Genomic DNA, 19,070 nt, shown 5'->3' with positions numbered 1-19,070 from the left:
ATTAGCTTTACAAATGATCTGGCCAAATTCCTCGCAAATGGCCCATCAGAGACTGGGAGGAGAGGGGAGGAGTTTTGGGGAGGGGGCGGCTGGCTCGGTTCAGAGGGGAGAGATTGTGACGCCTGGGTTCTTTTTTTGGAGGACGGAGACAGGGTCTGTGTTTGGGGCATTTGGAGAGAAGGCCTGGAAGCCTTTTTGTTTGGTTTCCCGTCCTGACCAGCCCTGACTGCTGGCTTCAACTTGCCTGCGAGCTGTCTTTTGTCTCCAGCCCGGACCTGCTGTGTTTCATCGGAGAGTCTCTGTGCTCACTGGGAGAAAAGGAGGAGTTTTTTTTGGGGCGCCATCAACTGAGAACCACAGTGAGTCCTGTTGGGGGGTGAACTGCTTTCCTTACCCATTCCTTCCATTGGGGGGGGAAGGGTCCCTCATCTTCTTTTCGGCTCCTCCCGCAACCTGAGACCAACCCCCCGGACCCCTCTCCCCGTGTGGTGACCGCCAGTGATCCAACAGCGCCCCCTGCAGGACACGGTTAGGACTGTGCTAAAGGACAGAGAAGTATTCAGTCAGACCTTTTTTTTGTTGCTTTTTTCTAGGATTGCTGTCTAGTTTTTTTGTGTTTTGTTACTGTTTTTGCCAACATACATATATCTTTTAATAAAGGGTTGTTATTTCTTCTGTTTTTTCCACATTTCCTCGATTAAAACCCCTTAATTTTGAATTTACAATTGCTGAGAGAGAGAAGTTTGGTCTATCTCATAACTCATCCTCTTTAGCAAACATTCCAGTCCCATCAGACTGAGACAACCTGAAAGTTGCTTGCCCTTGGTTCCTCATTTTTGTCTCTGATGGGGTTTTGCAGTACATACTCGGTCATCTACTCTGTTGCATCTTATTCACGTGTTTATTTGTTGCATGCATTTGAGGAGGTTCTTAGTAGCCTATGTGAAGCAAAGGAGTAGTGTCAAGCCATTTACTCATGACAGGTGTCCACATTAAAAAAAACTCTCACTTTATTTGGCAGCTGGAGGTCAGTCAAAAAAGTTTCATAGGAGAATGAGCTTGAACTTCCCTTTAGGTCAGGGTCTGTGTAGTTCGATACATCAAAACAGTTGTTTTCTGCTTTTCTTTCTCCGAGATAATAAACGGCTTAATTTTTAGAACAGCCAGACCTGTATCTTTCATAAGCGTTAACACCTTAAGATCAGCATACCCTTACGAGGTTTTTATTAACTGGAACAAAGAATGCGTTGAAATGATATCCATCCAATTACTACTGAAAAAAAAAGATACATCAGCCTGCATGGCACTGAATGCATAGTTTGCCTTGAACTGCAGTGACTGTTGTCTTTCTTCAGCACAGTTATACAAGGATTCCTCCCCCATTCCTGACATATGCTAACCACAATCTAATAGAGAAGTAAAAATACCAGAAATTATTTCTGAATTAACTTTCACTTGAAAAAATGATGAATTATGCATTTTTACCATCCTTTTTTTGTGAAGAAACTTTGTATGTTAATGTTTTCTTTGACACTGTTTTAAGAAAGCACCATGAACAGAAAGTCAATGTTCATGCAAATCCCTATGAAACCAAAATTTTTCCTGAAATGCTGTAAAAAAACCCCCTCTGAGCCTGATCCATTTTCTTTTTGAATCACTGTTTGCACTCTATTTTTGCGTAGTCCTGACTTTCATTTCCTCCAGCTTCATTTTCAGCCTAACACATGAGTAATGAGGAAGAGAGCAAAATCACATGCCCAGAGCTTTTAAGGTTTAGGCGTTTGTCTGTATTTTGTCTTCAGGACAAAGATTATGAATAGCTTGAGTAGGAATTTATTATATATATTATATGTTATACAATATTCATAATATTATGAATAGCAATCTATTCTTTATGGGGTAGCAGGTTTTTTCCCAAAACTGAAATAAAAAGAAGAGGGGGACTGGAAATGTGCAATTTGGCATTAAAGAAAAAAGAACAGTTGACCTCCATCTTCTCTACCCAGATGGAAGACAGTTGATGTCCATCTTCTTTACCCAGATGGAAGCATACCACAGATCAAATTTGGTCTGTAGAACATCAACTAGCATGCAGTAAATTATCAGTACCTTTCTCCTAAGTACTAAAAAAGGAACTAAAAAAAATTTCTAAATTACATTATAAATGATCTCTTCATGACCCTTCTCAATTTTAAGTGAAAAAGGGCTTTCATTTAGAAAAACTATGAGAGAAAGAAAGAAAGAAAGAAAGAAAGAAAGAGAAGGAAAGAAAGAACAAAAGAAAGAAAGAAAAGAAAGAAAGGAAAGAAAGGAAAGAAAGAAAGAAAGAAAGAAAGAAAGAAAGAAAGAAAGAAAGAAAGAAAGAAAGAAAGAAAGAAAGAAAGAAAGAAAGAAAGAAAAAGAAAGAAGAGAAGAGAAGAGAAGAGAAGAAGAGAAGAGAAGAGAAGAGAAGAGAAGAGAAGAGAAGAGAAGAGAAGAGAAGAGAAGAGAAGAGAAGAGAAGAGAAGAGAAGAGAAGAGAAGAGAAGAGAAGAGAAGAGAAGAGAAGAGAAGAGAAGAGAAGAGAAGAGAAGAGAAGAGAAGAGAAGAGAAGAGAAGAGAAGAGAAGAGAAGAGAAGAGAAGAAAGGAAAAGAAAAGAAAAGAAAAGAAAAGAAAAGAAAAGAAAAGAAAAGAAAAGAAAAGAAAAGAAAAGAAAAGAAAAGAAAAGAAAAGAAAAGAAAAGAAAAGAAAAGAAAAGAAAAGAAAAGAAAAGAAAAGAAAAGAAAAGAAAGAAAAGAAAAGAAGGAAGGAAAGAAAGAAACAGGAAAGAGAAAGAAAGAAAGAATAGGAAAGAAAGAAAGAGAAAGAAAGAAAGAATGAAAGAAAGAGAGAAAAAGAAAGAAAAGGAAAGATATACTAGGAATAATATAGTGCTGAGGGTCCTGTGGCCTGATTCAGCTTTTACTGTGCCCAGTAATATTTTGCAATGAGATACACCACTTTGGAAATAAATTAACGGAAGGATGATCAGACACATAAAACTTCCTTAAACTTCTTGTCCCTGAGGGCCTCCCATGCAGGTAACACTGAAGTAGCAGAAAATGGTGTTTCCTACCTCTCTACATATCCCTCTCTGCACTGGGTCACAGTGGGAAAGCCTGTAGGAGAAGACAAATCTGAATCACACATATGGTTTAAAAGTGCCTTTTTCACTAATATCCCTCCTAAGTCTTATGAAGCTCGTCTTAGCAAAAGCACAGGATCAGGACCAGTTAGTCCAAAATCTACCACATTTTTCTGCCCCTGAGCCAAATACTCTAGAGGTAAGAATAACCCTCAAAACAATTTTCATCTTACCAGTTCTGTTTTGGAGAGGACTATTCATACATCTTAATTTAATCATCAAATTTTAAACTAGTAAGTTAGGTGGCCATTCTCCATGTGTAATCAGTAGACGGAGATGGGCTGCTCTAAGGGGTGATGTAGATATGTCCCATGTGACTTCAGACACTTACTTAACTGAATCACCCTGATCAGTGAAGAATTAGGTAACTAATCTCCAGAAGGAAACTTCAGGGAAGAAAAGCTTTTTCTCAGAAGTGTTTCTCTCTTCCCCTACTACCTCTCTCCTTTTCTCTCTCTCTCTCCTTTCCCCACCCCTCTCGACCTTCCCTCCTGCCCTTTTCCACCCTCACTTTGATTGTTTAAGTGAAATAGGACAGCTCTGATTTCTGATTTACCCAGCTTGGTTAAATGCTTAAGTTGGATGAGAAAAAAACAGGCCTAGGCCCCTAATTTAGAGATCTAAATGCAGATGTTGAAAAGAAACAGTGTAAATACCTGCTGTACTTAAACACAAGTTCCTCATCTCGTAAGGAAATATTATTCTCTTATTGTCTTTGGCCATCTGCACAAACAAGTCTTCATAAGTATTCTCAGATAATGTATTTATTGCCTAATTAATTAGCAGCACTTTTTAGGATTGGAATATTTCAACGAGCAGATGAGTTCTTTGTCCTGTGTGTTTCTTTGTAACAGATAGTCTATCACTTTCTTACTGCTTTAAGCAAATAGGAGACTCAGTTGTGCTGTAAATATAGACAGAATTAATACCAGCAATACAGATCTTGAAAAGCTTTAAAACTGGACTGGGTGGCTAGCCACTGTCATGCACTCCAGGAGGACTGTGGGATATGTGGCAATGTAAATTAGTGCTCAAATATGTGAAACCCAGTCTTTCCTTAGCCAATATTTCAGGGAGTTACTGTTGTCACCCCTTGGACAGCAAATGTGAACTATGTAGTTTCTTTAGATGATAGAATCAGGCATCTAAATTTGAGTGGTCAAATTTAAAATTTAGAAGCACAATGCTGCCTGATTATCTGTGAAGCCATGTTGCAGCCAGTGACATGCCTTTGAAAGTCTACCAGAGTAACCAAGACCAGAATCCAACTCTACAAAATATCCCATTAGAAAAAAAGCAGAAGTACTAGGTTGAAAGCAACACAAGAAAGAATGACAGTGTGCTGAGCTGAGTGATAAATTCATAACATACTTTGTCCTGAAAGAAAACATATTTAGTTTGTGAAATAGTAGGAAAAAATGAAGCAATTCAAGGGGAAAAGGTTATATGTCTAGGGTCTTTTGTGTGTGAAAGCCTGTGTGGTTTGTTCTCAGGGTGACTACAGGAATTTAAGTGTGTATTTAGCTGTGTGACTCCAACATCAAGCTCATTCTGCTTCACAAAAGTTATAAATCTGCTCCATCTAGTCAGGAATGCTTTTGACTTATTCACATAGAGTCCATGGTGGGAATTTATGCTTTTCTCTAGGTCATTCTAAAAAATCCCATCACTGTAGAGGTAGAATCAGAGAGAGCTGTTGTGCCACTCCTTACTGCAGCATAATGGAGGGTTGCTCTCTGTGTCTTGAGATCTCCCGAGCCCATCTCCTGAGAGATTTGTGACTGAGAATGACATCAGCGAAGATCCAAGCTTCGAAGAAGAAATAACCTTTTACCTTGGTAAGGTTTGCAAATACCCATGATTTAGAAAAGCATTTGGGTTTTGTCACAAAATTTTAATTATGCTGAGTATAGTTTCAAGCGCTTCACCTTTACTGAGTCTCAGAGTTTTTTTGAAGCATATTCAGAAGCTGAGTCTGAGCAGTTTCAGAGTTTGTCTCTACACATTCTTCGTTCTTTCATATCTTCCCATTAGTAATTCAACGTTGCGTATCATGATGTCACTTCATCCATCCCATAGTGCCACGTTCACATGCCATGACACTTACGGCAAAATTAGCCCTAGCATATCCCTTGCAGCAGGCCAATAATTGAGGTCAGCTCTGAGGGAATCAATCTTTTGTCACTTCTGCCCTGCCTCACTACAAGTATATACATGTACACTGTTTCATCCTGTGCACTGCTAAGCTCTCTACCTGCATAAGCCAAAACTAAGGGACAAATTAGTGGACATCAAAATTTGGAAGTTTCAAAAATTATGTGAAGCATAATGGTAAACAAAACCTCACCTTCACATGGTTGTTTCACAGCTGAAACATTTCTTTGGATTGCTGTTTCATCATTAGCTCCCTTACAGAAGTTTATTCTTCCCAGGGGTTTACAAGCGGATCTGCTGGACTATAAAAAAGTCTTAAGCAACAAGATCGTCTACATAAAGCAGCTCACAGCCACTATAGACTAACCTGCTATGGAAAAATATTCTGTTGAAATATAAAAATAATAGCAATCCTATTTTGAAAATGAAATAATTGCTGAAATTATAGGCAATTCTACAGGGTGGAGTCACTCTAGACAAACACTCACACAATTGTCCTTACCACAGTAACGACTTTGGCTCTGCACAGGCGAGGCCACTCTGGAGTCACAGGTGAGAACCCAGTGAGCACCAAACAAAAAAGCTAAAAGGTACTCCTGCCAACCCCATCATCATTCCTAAGGTAATACAGGGTAAAAATGAAGAGAACAAGTGGTGGTAAGGCCACACACTATTGCTCCTTTTTGATGGAACAAAAGGAGGTGAAAGAGAGCCTAAATAATTCCCAGTATAGCTGCTAAATGTATGCCACAGCAGCACAGATTTTCTGACTCCCATCTTGCACATTCACCATTCATACAAGCTTCTTTGTTTAAAAACTTCAAAAACATGTTACTTCAAGTATGTTTATTGGTAGGCAGGCTTCTATTTCACCCTGGTCAAATTCCAAACTGAATAATTATAGCCTGTCTGCTGAAAACTCCCACCACAATTTCATTTGGCTCTACTGTTCTAAACTACTATGCAGAATAGCTGCGTGCTAAACAGATTCCCTGTAAAAATGGGTAAAGCAATTACACATGCCAGCAAAAAGGTTCCCTAATCTCTTTGAAAGTTTGGAAAGCACTTCAGATTTTACCTGAGTGGAAGAGGGATTCAACAACGAAAGATGTGATGTATGCTGAAGCATACGTATATAAAAACACATGTACTGAACTTACCAAATACACTTGCGAGACACAGTCTACATGAAAGCTATGTTTTAGGAAAAAAAAAAGCCCACCACAATTAATCATTTGTATTTGAATAGAGGAGGGGAAAATCAGAAAAACACATGCTTTTCATTATTTTCTCATTGTCTTCTCTACAAAGATTCATGGACTACTGTCTCTGTAGAAAGCCACTACTATACCCATACCCCCTCTGTGAATTTCATACAAGTCATACACTTTCCCAAGAAATTGTCTGCTCTAACCTTTGTTGATAGGTGTCACAATATTTCACAGTAAAAAGCCACAGCATGTGTTGTAAATAGCAATAAGACTTGGTTTTGAAGATATTTTGCTTTTTATAATAGATGGGAATTCCATTAAATGAAACAGACTTAAGTTCACTGCTTCTGTATGGCTTATCAAGCTGAACAAGTGAACTGGATATAAGCATCTCCACTGCTTTTATCAAGACGTGAAATTGAGCAATAAAGTACATTTTGGTGATGAGAAGATAGATTGTGGATGGTCTTTTGGTACGGCATCAGCTGAAGGAAAAGGGCTTTTCAGTTATTCATCCTCGGGAACCTAAATAGGAAATCTCACCCTCGGCTTTTACTCTTGGTTGTCTGCTCCCTTGACAATATCTGTGCACACAATGCAGTCATTCTCTTCCAGCTGAAGAACTCCAGGTATATCTATGTCAAACAGCAAAGTATTTTGATTGCAACATAGGCCTTTGAACTGAAGCTTCAGAAGAATGTTGACACAGAACTAACAATGCTTAGCAATTAGCTTAAATGCTCTCCCACTGAAATGTAATCACCACTCGAAATAAACCAGCTCCTCCTCTGGAGAGCAAAGAGAAGGTGATTTTGGCCAGAAGTCACCTCCTCACTGGAGAGGACTAAAAGTGACACATTTGCCCTCTGGGTACTAGGTGTCGGTGAGCCCTTCCCCACTCCCGTCAGCGAAAGTCTCCTGGCGTGTTGGTGATGGGGTGGGACCTCTTGTGGATGGACGTCTAAATAAAACTAGGAGGCCTAGAAATATTGTGTAAAACTCGTTTGCTCAGGCATCCTGCAAATCTCCTGAGCCTGTAGGCATGTCAGCATTTGAGGGGGAGGCCAGAACTCCCAGGAGTACTGCAGTTCTCAGAGTGGTTCCTAAGGAACACAAGACTGGAAATTAGGTCTGGGCTTGCACAGAAAGGAGGGCTCAAAGTACCTGGGGCATCCATGGCTGAATAACAAGCTGGCGAGTAATCAGCTGGAGGATCCTTCACTGCATTTTGTTACACTGCTTCCTTTCTTACAAACCTAGGGGCTTGAAATTATTGATAATTTGTTTTGATACCTCTAATTGTATAAATATATTTTTAATCCATTATTTCCTTCTTCACTGTCCCTAGCTTTTTTTTTTCTCCTGGTCAATAATTTGTGGTCAAAGCTATGTGTTTTTTTTTCAACAGTGGAGACAAAGAAAAGCACTGAATATTTCAGTCTTCCCCCTATTTTGTCCATTAGTTGCTTAGTTCCCCATAAATAATGGAACTGCATCTTCTCTAATCATTCTCTTACTTCTAACACAAGGTTATTGATTAATAAAGCTGTGGCTGCATAACAACCTTTTCAGGACGATAAATGTTCTGTATTTCTCGGCATTCTATAAAATTTTAAATTGCTCTAAGCAGAATTTTTCAGCCATTTTGTATTCACCTTGTAGTTCAGTAGAAGTTGCCATATTTCTTGAGTTTGCTTGTAAGAATGTCATGTGAGGCCATAAGAAAAGCTGCAATAAAGCCAAGGTAGTGTACAGCTTCAACTGCTCCTTTAAAAAAAACTTTTTCCATCCTGATCTACAATGAAAATCTACAATGTTCTAATGCTTGTGAATACCTAAAGTGAAGTGCCCAAAAAGAACACAGTTTTAAAAGTGATCCAAACCAGACCTATTAGGACCCCTGAATTACAGGGCTCCCCACAGCTTCCACCTCTTACCAAACATGTAGTACAAGTGCTCGGAGCCTTTGCTTTCCTCAATGCTTTTAAAAATATAATTCTCTTTTTTAAGATGGCTGTCATTAGTGGTAACAAACTTCCATCAAATTAAACAGAGACTAACAGAAGTGCAGCAAATCTAGACTGTGACCTTGGTATTTGTAACTATGCCAATAAACCTACCTACCATCAGCCTGGCTGTGCAGAACCGGCATCACAGAATTTGGGACTGTACACGAGAATATGTCCTACCTGCTCCTGTGCAATATCCCATTATGTGACTCTCATGCATGAATGTATCTGTTCATGTGGGTATTTGGGGCTGTTTAACATCTTTATTGATGATCTGGGCGTGGGGATTGAGTGTACCCTCAGTAAACTTGCAGGTGACACTAAGCTGGGTGGTAATTTTGATCTGCTTGAGGGTAGGAAGGCTCTACAGAGAGACCTGGATGGACTCAATCAATGGGCTAAGTACCAATTCATGAGATTCAATAAGGCCAAGTGCCAGATCCTGCACTTGGGACACAGCAATCCCACACAGAGCTACAGATTGAGTGAGGAGTGGGTTGAGAGCTGTTCAGCAGAAAGAGACCTGGGGGTCTGTTTGACCGCTGGCTCCATATGAGAGAGCAGTGTGCCCAGGTAGCCAAGAAGCCTAATGGCATCTTGGCCTGTATCAAGAATAGTGTGGCCAGCAGGTCTAGGGCAGTGATCATCCCCCTGTACTCAGCACTGGTGAGGCCACACCCCAAGCACTGTTTTCAGTTCTGGACCCCTCACTTTAAAAAGGACATTGAGATACTGGAGTGTGTCCAGCAAAGGGCAACAAGACTCATGAAAGGTCTAGAAAACGTGTCTTATGAGGAGTGGCTGAGGGAGCTGGGCTTATTTAGCCACAAGAAGAGGAGGCTCAAGGGGGAACTTGTCTCTCTCTACAGCTGCCTGAAAGGAGGTTGTAGTGAGGTGGGATTGGTCGCTTCTACCATGCCTGCAGTGAGAGGACTAGAGGAAATGTCCTTAAACTGAGACAAGGGAGATTCAGATTAGATATTAGAAAAAAAATTGTCACTGGAATAGATTGCCCAGGACAGTAATGGTGTTACCATCCCAGAAAGTGTTTAATAGGCATCTGGATCTGGCTCTGGGTGATATGGTTTAGTGATTTAGGGGTTACAGAGACAGTACTGGGTTGACAGACTGTATAATCTTAAAGGTCTCTCAACCTTGATGATTCTATGATGAATCTGTGATATTTGTACCCCTCCAACATAGTGTTTTCCTCAATGACACTGGGTTAAGGAAGCAGCTGGGGAACTGAGGCACAGGGAAAAATGCAGCATGTCCATGGCCTCACTGGCTAAAGCCAAGTGGGCAGGCACTGCAGTCTGGCCTCACAGTGCACTCAGCCAGCACTTCCCCAAATGGCCCAAACAGTTTCAGTAGTTGCTCCATTCCATTATTTGTGTCCAATGGTTAAGTTTGGAAGGTTGCTGCTGCCATGACCAGCTCCTAAACTCCATCAGGCCAGTGTTCACATCGTTTCTTCACAGCCTAAATACCAAGTTATGTTAAATAGTCCTTAAATCTAAGTATATTTGAAACTGCCTACAGCTGTTTCATTTTCAATTCCTCCTGATTTCTCTGCTCTCCATACTCATTTTGCTTTATTGTTTTTCTTCATTATTTTTCCAGTCTATGTGGGTCCCTACAATTGAATAATTATCCTGCCATCATTCTCCAGGTTGTCTTCAAAATCATTCTAAATCTTATCCTGCTAAACAACCAATTCTCTTTTCTCCTCTCTCCTGTACTGCTGTCCTCTACTTTACCTTGTGTTTATTTGCTTTGACTTGCTTTCTTTTTATGTTTCAAGCTCTCCAAGCAAGGACAATGCCTGCATGCATAAAATGCACCATAATTCTATGATGCCATTTAAGAAATAGGAATATAAAAAGAAGGTTGTTTTAACAATCAAAATAAGCACATGTGCTTAAATGTCTACTGTAAAAAAGAAACAAGTAGATCTATGGTAAGACCTCATGCCAGCACCTAACTGGCTCATCTTTTCCTTCTCCCAGCTAAGCAGGCAATGAACAGACAAGGCAACTGCTTTTTTCAGAGGCAGAGTGAAGGCAATGGCTTTGGGAGGCAGAGATGTGCACTCACTGACACATGACTTGACTGAAAAGCAAGATGAGAGATGTGCTGTTTTGGATTATGTTATTTTAGTTCACTTTATTGTTATCAATGCTAATCTTTGGAGGAGCAAGGGAACAGTTGCTGTCTGTTCCACTTTGCTTGCCCAACCATCCACATAAGCTCTCACAGCTTGTTTTCCAGGCAGAGACCCCACAGTACCTCTGCTTCCAAATTTTACTGTGAAAAATTACTTTTAATACAAAAGAGTGTGTTAACCACAAGTACATGGTTGGGATTGTCAGGTTGATTTTGAATCTGCTACCTTTTGAGAGTGACATTTATTACGATTAATCCATGGGGCATTTCTCCCAATATGCACTTTTAAGCATCAAAACCAAACACAGCTGTCTTCTTGCCAATAAATTTATGTCAGTAGAATGAAGAAGACTTGAAATTCTTGTAAGTGAAAACTTTCTGGTGGACTGGTTACCTGCATATTTTCAGTGCTACTGTATCTCTAATTTCTGCATAAACAAACCACAATTATTTTTCCTGTAAAATAATCTTTTTTTTTTTTTTAATCCAACAATGCTTCAGCACTTCTTCCTTCAATCTAGATGATCCTTAATTTTGTTTCTAGGAGATACTCCTTGAAATAGTGGTTGTCTGAAGTGGAAGAATTATCACATACTTTAAATATCAGCTCTGCTGAAATTATGCAATTAGATCATGACTGATGTGGCTTTCTAAGAATCAAGTCTAAAATTTAACCCTAAAAGAGTCTTTGTCCAAGAATTCCACACTAATGAAGAACACTATGGCAGGATAAATAATTTACTGAGTAATACAAGTGTCTCTGAACACTACAAAATTAACTTTAAAGGAACGTAAGAAATACCGTTGGAGTTGCAGAAAGTTTTGTTCCAAATTTCACTGCATAGGTTAAGTAAACAAAAATGTCTCCAGGCAGAGAATTCAAGTTCAAGTCCCTGGTATTTCTCAACAAAATCAGATGAAGAAAAACATTAAAGGCAGATCTGCAAATCTTCCTGTGAAATGCACAGGAATTAAAAAGCCTGTTTGCCTGAAGGAATAGTAAGTGGAAAAGCAATTGCAAGGCACACTACAAAACAACTGGACCTGCAATCATGTGCTATTTAATTGCATGTTTCGGAGCCTTGTATACACTCACAAGCCCTGTCTCTGGGATCCTAAGTGCTAGGTCAAAAACACTGAAGCCACAAAACACAAATATCTGGATGAAAGTAAAACTATTCAGCAGGCTCAAATAAATTTGGAAAAAGTAATGGCTTTGGACCAGTAGATACTGTAAGTCAGATATTATTGGTGGTCCTGTAGTCTTTGGCTTTCCCACTGCTGCCCATAACTGTTTTATCCTGTTTTTCTGTCCCTTACTTCAGTAAAAGGCCATTTTCCCTGTCTGATTACTGTTTTATTTAAATGCAAATTTTGGATCAGTCTCTTGTCTCCCTGGATATTTACTAGAACTGGAACACTCATCTTAAATATACACCATATCACACATTCAAATTTGGATTTGGCTATTTGGCTAAAGTCCAGTGCCTGGTGGGAAAACCTACCCCCATTAACCCCACTAGCCACAGCTATAGCTTTTTGTTTTGTTATCAGCCATAAGCTTGCTATTTGCATACAGCTTCTGCCCATCACAGTCCAGTTTGAAGTCAGGTGGGGGTACTGGATCTTCCAGATTTCTAGGGAAGAAGCCACTATGGCAGTGCACAAGGGTGAAATGCACAATGGTCATGGGAAGTCCAGCAACCCATGTGGGTGAGCACATGTAGAACAGAGCAAGGCAATGAATGAAGATAAGTGAGTCAAGAACAATTCCATCCTTCCTTGCTGTGACAACCTTGACTGAATCCTAGCAAGACAAAGACTATTTATAATTTCTAATTTTCGGTAGTACTCTGTGTGTTACTTGCAGAGCATCTTGGCTTCCCCTTTGCAAAAAGGCAGTTTGCCACCATCAGGAAAGAAGGGGCATCCAGAAGAATTGCTGCATTCCAGAAGAAATGCACTACAGGGGAGCATGTGCCCATGCAGATGAAGCAGCATTTCAGTTCAACACCTTTACACTTCAGTGACACATCTAAACTGATTCCATAAGAAAGAGCCAAAGCAGTCTGGCAACAGTCCTGCTAAGAAATTCTCACTATGTTTCTTTTACACCTTTTTTTTTTCTTTTAATGCGTGTTGGGCCTTAAGCACTTTGCCTAAAGGGTGGTCTCATATTAACAGCCATTCTCCTCCAGAACCCAGCTGGGTAACCTGCACTTTTCCTCTCCTTCCATAGTGTCTCTGGGCAGGATGCAGTACATCTCCCTCCTTAGAGCCGTATGTGCTGCCCCCTCCAGCCTTTTGACACAATGCAAGAATAGAGAAAAGGGAGAGTGCCTACATCTGTTCTGGTATGCTGAGATTTTTAGTAGTGTCTGAATTACAAAATAAGGCTGAATGGTGGTACTTCAAGAGTTTTGTATGTTTTATGTGCAGCAGTTGACCCTTTAATATGTGTTTGAGCTGCAGCACAATTTAAAAGCAGAAATGTTGTGGACATCCTATCATCCTATTTAAAATCATGAGCTTCAGATTCAACTATTTGAATTTTTTCTCCTGGTCTGCAAAGGGATGCATGAAATATTGTAGGTTGCCATTAATTTCTAAATCTACAATGGATTTTTTTTTTGTGAAATCACAGCTATAAATCGAAAAGCAAAGCATTTTGGCCCATCCATGTTTTAAATTTCAAAAGTAATGTTTTGGCATTTAGAACATAATAAATTCTAGGATAGTAAGCTACAGTTGGAAGGAAATGTAAAATGTTGCAGTTACCACAGTCATGTTAACTCAGCTACACTGTATGCATATAACTCTGTTCATCATGAATGGATGCAACAAGAGAGACTTGATTTCACTTCCAGTGAAAGGGCAGTGGGGAGGAAAGCATTAATGAAAAAATGGCCAATATTTCTTGGAACTGGTACTTGTGCATCCACATTGAAGTGACTTTGTCCTAGGAGCTCCAAGATAACTTTGAAGAGATTTAGTATTCACTAAATGACAATACTCAGACAACTAACATCACTGATATATTGTTTTATGTTAGAAAAGATCTCTGTGATCTGAATTGTCTTTCTGAGCTTGATTTCACCTTCTAGTCCATAGACTCATAGAATCATTAGGTTGGAAAATACTGCTAAGATCATCAAGACCAACCCTTTACCCAGCACTGCCAAGTTCACCACTAAACCATGTTCCTAAGCACCATATCTACATATCTTTTAAATACCTCAGTGGTGACTCAACCATTTCCCTAGGCAGCCTTTTGCATTGCTTGACAACCCTTTTTGTGAACGAATTTTTCCTAATATTGAATCTAAACCTCCCCACCCCCATGCCAGCATAACTTGAGGTAATTTCCTTTTGTTCTATTGCTTGCTGCTTGGAAAAAGACACTGATCCCCATCTCACTGCAACCTCCTTTCAGGTAGTTGTAGAGATCAATAAGGTCTCCCTTGAGACTTCTTTTCTCCAAGTTAAACAATATCAGCTTCCTCAGTCACTCTTCACAAGACCCCATATATCTCACAATATCCTTCTGGACAAACTGTCCGGCCCACAGCTGGATAAACATATCATGTGGTGGGTAAGCAATTGGCTCATGGTTGAGCACAGAGGGTAACAGTGAACTGGGTAACATCAGACTGGTGACCTGTCACTAGTGGGGTTCTGCAGGGCTCCATCTTGGGCCCTGTACCTCTCAAGATTTCCATAAATTATTTGGACATAGGACTAGAAGGGATACTGAGCAAGTTTGCAGATGACACAAAACTTGGAGGAGCTGTTGACTCCATCAAACACAGGGAGGCCCTACAGAGAGACCTCAACAAATTGTAGGACTGGGCAATCACCAAACATATGCAGTTCAACAAGGGAAAGTGCCGGATTCTCCACCTGGGATGGGGCAACCCCAGATGTACATACAGACTGGGGAATGAGATGCTGGAAAGCAGTGCCATGGAAAGGGACCTGGGGGTCTTGATCGATGGCAAGATGAATATGAGTCAGCAGTGCCCTGGCAGCCAGGAGGGCCAACTGTGTCCTGGGGGGCACCAGGCAAAGCATCACCAGCTGGTCGAGGGAGGTGACTGCCCTGTTCTTCTCTGCACTGGTGCAGCCTCACCTTGAATATTATGTGCAGTTTTGGTCACTGCAATGTAAGAAAGATATTAAGCTATGGGAGAGTGTCCAAAGGAGGACAATGAAGATGGTGAAGGGCCTTGAGGGGAAGCCATAGGAGGAGTGGCTGAGGTCACTTGGTCTGTTCAGCCTGGAGGAGTCTCCCTCATTGCAGTCTACAACTTCCTTGTGAGGGAAGGAGGAAGGACAGGCACTGGTATCTTCTCTGTGGTGACCAGCGACAGGACCTGTGGAAATGGCCTGAAGTTGTGTCAGAGGAGGTTTAGGTTGTATATTAGAAAAAGGTCCTTCACTGAGAGGGTGACTGGGCACTGGAATAGGCTTCCCAGGGAAGTGGTCACATCCCCAAGCCTGACAGAGTTCAAGAAGTGCTGGGACAATACTCTCAGGCACATGGTGTGATTCTTGGGGATGGTCCTGCACAGGGATAGGAGTTGGACTTGATGATCCTCGTGGGTCCCTTCCAACTCGGCATATTCTGTGATACTGTGCTTATTGTGTGAGAGCATGTAGGAACGTCTGGCTTTATATATCATTCCTGTAGCTAATCAGATATTAACTGGAATCTGCCTGTCTTGGAGGACTGGTTATAGTTTTATTTTGCTGCTACCAGTAGCTTAAATTCAGCCCAGGAGTAAGGAGTTGATCCAAATGCCATTGAATATCCACTCTCTCAGAAACTGGAGAAGATGACAAGTTTTAGGTTCAAAACAAGCACAGCTCCAGTCCAGCTTCCCCTGTATCCTGAGGCCAGGTGCACACTCAATGAGGACGTTCACATAAAATATTGGTTTAGGACCGCTTCTGCTCATTGTTGAAAGTGATGACTATCTTCCAAGAGTAATCACTTCTTTCTGTGAATTGAACAGATTTCATTCAAGCTCCTAACAGGAAGACACCAAGGTGATAAAAGAGGACACTGAAATGCTCTCTCAGCCCTGTGGGCAGTGCTTGCCTGGTGAAACAGAGACTGAAAAGACAAGGTGGTACCAAGTAGTTCAAATGGGGTTGCAGTAGTTCAAACAGAAGGTTAAAAATGTTCCTTCCCAAGGTTTCAAGTTTTTCTTCTCATCTCTTTAAATCTGTTTTGTAAGATAGTGACTGGGTGATAATGAATGCTATCCATTTACTGTGCTTGTTGAATATATTGATTAATTATGCCCAACACTTTGAAGATAAAGTACTGTGCTGTTAATAAACACAGTCTAATGATTCTCTCCTAGGTTTTTGAGCACTCCTCTTATTTTGTCCAAGGCGTAAATACCTCACTGCAGCTACAGGCAGCCAGGCTGACCGGCTGCATGGGCCACATGCTGATTTCTGCTGAAGGCTTTCACATCAATTGTTCCACGGCCATTTCCATTCCGTTTCCCTCCATTGTCAACACATCGTGCTATCTCCTGCTGTTGTTTCCTTGCTTGCTTGTTCAGGGCCAGGATAAGGGAATTTCAATAATTTGTAGTGAAAAGGGCCCTTTCTTTGCAGCAGGCTGCCATTTCCCTCTGCCTAATACACAAAGAAGGCGGCTAACAGGAGCACAACTGCTTTCATTGGCTGCTAACAGCCTTTGAGTGGAACAAAATGACCAAAAGAGAAGAAACACTAATTTCCTCTTCACTCTCCCCACACTGCCTCAAAGTAACATTAGGGGGGCAATTTTCTTTGAGGAAAGAAAGAACTTTTCCTGGCCACAGGAGTGTGACAGAAGAGGCTGCTGAAATCAACTGTTAGCACAGATTGATATGGTTTTTACACCTAAAAAGACCTTTCATTTAGTTTTCTCTCTCGGACTCCTGCAGCACGTTTTGGAAAGACAATGAATATTGCTTTCACACGTAATTGCAGGAGTGCACCACTTTAAAGGTATTCAGAACCAGGCAAAGCACCACAGGAAAACAAAGAAACAATGTGAACACTTAGCTGCTAATATGAGCTGTCAGCGAGAATTAAACCTTCTGAAAGACACCCGTGTCAACCTCACCTGAGTTAAGAAAGCTGCTCCATTAGCTGATAGAAACACGGAGCTCATGGGAGCTGACCCTGCCAACACTTACACGTGCTTCGTTTTAAACTTATAAAATTACTCCCATTTGGGCTATCAATATGCACAGAGTTAACAACAGGCTGTAAGCATTGGTGAGACCAAGACCTCAGTCCGCTCCTCTACCAGCCACCCCAGGGGATCAAGACTGCACAAGTTCTCAGTGGGTCACATATCTCAAACATTCAGAGAGAAAAAAGATTTTGGTTGTAAGCTGTTGCTGTTATGAATAATACTCAAAGCAATTAAAAACGAAGCAAAATATCTCCTTCACTTTGTGTAATGCACACAATAGTCATAGGGAAATATTAATAAAAGTAGCAAAATCAGCCAGCTCTTTTTCGGTGCCTAAAACTGTGACAGCAACCATATGAACCCTTTCCCATACCTGAAGCATACCTAAATCTCTCTTCTGTTTCAAATCCTTGATGCTTACCAACCTCACCGAGACAACATTTTTTCTTTCTGACACCAATTTGGCTACTTTTACTTCTATACCCATTTTTACAAAATTTCCAGGATTTCAACATATGTGAAACCTGGAATTAGGTTGTGGTTCCAAATTTGTTATAGAGGAAGAGATAAAATCCAAAACATCACCGCATAAACTTTATTTCATTAGGAAACCATGGCAAAAATAAGAATGTATGTCAAACTACAAAAACTGCTAAAGAGTTAAGAGCAGACGCAGTATGTGAAGTTATTTTTCTTTCTATCCTTCGCCAAGCTAGATTTAAATGTGCTCTACAGCAATACTTCTTATAACACTGTAATATAGCATTGTGATCCATGGCAGTAACCATTTTGAATATGATGCTATTAACACACAGAAGTCATCTGTTGTAATTCCATCAAACTACTCCATTCTGAGGTCAAAAATGTTTTTCCTCTCTCCATCTGCTATAATTTTGGAGATTCATTGAATAAAGAAGACAAAAATTCTAAATACTGAGCAAATCTATTTTAAGAAGTATATTTATCGCAAATCTAATGTGTTGGGTGACTAATAACATACATGTGTGCACTGTGCTTGCCAAAAAATATCAACATTTCCAAATAGTTACCACATTTACAATTAAAATAATGCATTTGCCAAATGTTTGGTTGTTTTTCTTTGTTTTATTCAAATGATGATTTGTCTTCTGGTGCAAGTGTAGAACAAAATTTCCTGAGTATCAGAAGTAAAACATTAGGGAGAGATTCTAGTGTCTGATAGAGCTTCATTCAGCTCTCAGCCACACAATATTGCTTAGATAATATCAGGTTTGTCATTGTTGTAGGAGGCCTAACAGCATCCTAACAAGGAAAACTGAAATGAGGCTTTGAATTTTGCCTCTCACAAGTCCCTTGCTTGTCAGTCACAATTCTCCAGCCATTTCTCATGCTGCATGATTTTTGGCTTGTGCTGACTCTCCTGCTGCCTCTGTCCTTCTGTAAGCGATGGAGGCAGGAGAAATGAGCGGCAGCAGGAGTTCACACACACAGTGCTCTTACACCCCGTGATAGCTGGTGTGCAGAAAGCTTAATATGTGAATGTTCCTACTGCATTATTGACTTCTGCTCTGAGACTGGTTGGGGAGTAGAATCACACAAAAAAAAAAATTAGAAAAACAGATGATCAAAGAAAGATTAAAACTGCATTGCCTTTTTGTAACAATCTCATTCTTAAAGCCTCCCACCTACTTCAAGTACAGACAGCTGCAAATTCAGAGGGACACAGAAGATTAAGCTCAAGCATTGTTAAAACCACAGATTTCAGAAGAGAAAACCCAAATGAAGCACCTGGTGATTGATTCCCACAACTTTTTCTCCCTCTAACAGCAAAAAGGGATGTTGAGGCTTACCCAGGGGTTGATTTAGTGGTCTGCTGTCTGCATGTTTCATTCTCCCATCCCATTCCAATCCATGTGCCACTGTTGGTACCATCGTGACATTGTGGTAAACCAGTTCTGGAAGCAATATCATCAGGCATTCTGGAAGTAGAAAAAAAAGATCATTTTTTTTGTTATTGTTTTATGAATGCTGTCTCCCAAAAGAGGCTCATTATATGATCAGATATTACCAAAGCTGGACCAAGATGCTGGGGAATTACATGTCCAGAATCAGGGAAGAGATGGGGACCATCAATCATTGAAGAGAACCTTAAACCAGCTTAGCTATTATATAAAACCCCTCTTGAA

General features: G+C 40.4%; 1 long non-coding RNA gene across 1 annotated transcript; it reads right to left on the bottom strand.

The window, feature by feature from the left end:
- Nucleotides 1–488: 488 nt before the first annotated feature.
- On the bottom strand, nucleotides 489–18,857 carry LOC116786863. The gene is made up of 3 exons (XR_004357096.1): nucleotides 18,735–18,857; nucleotides 5,511–5,611; nucleotides 489–535 (listed from the first exon to the last, which is right to left on the bottom strand). It is a non-coding gene; the product is annotated as an uncharacterized LOC116786863 (long non-coding RNA).
- Nucleotides 18,858–19,070: the final 213 nt, after the last annotated feature.

Source organism: Chiroxiphia lanceolata, chromosome 5, assembly GCF_009829145.1.
Source record: "Chiroxiphia lanceolata isolate bChiLan1 chromosome 5, bChiLan1.pri, whole genome shotgun sequence".
In the NCBI taxonomy this organism is placed as follows: domain Eukaryota; kingdom Metazoa; phylum Chordata; class Aves; order Passeriformes; family Pipridae; genus Chiroxiphia; species Chiroxiphia lanceolata.
Note: the sequence above shows the minus strand (reverse complement) of the source record. Positions and strands in the feature narration are given on the sequence as shown.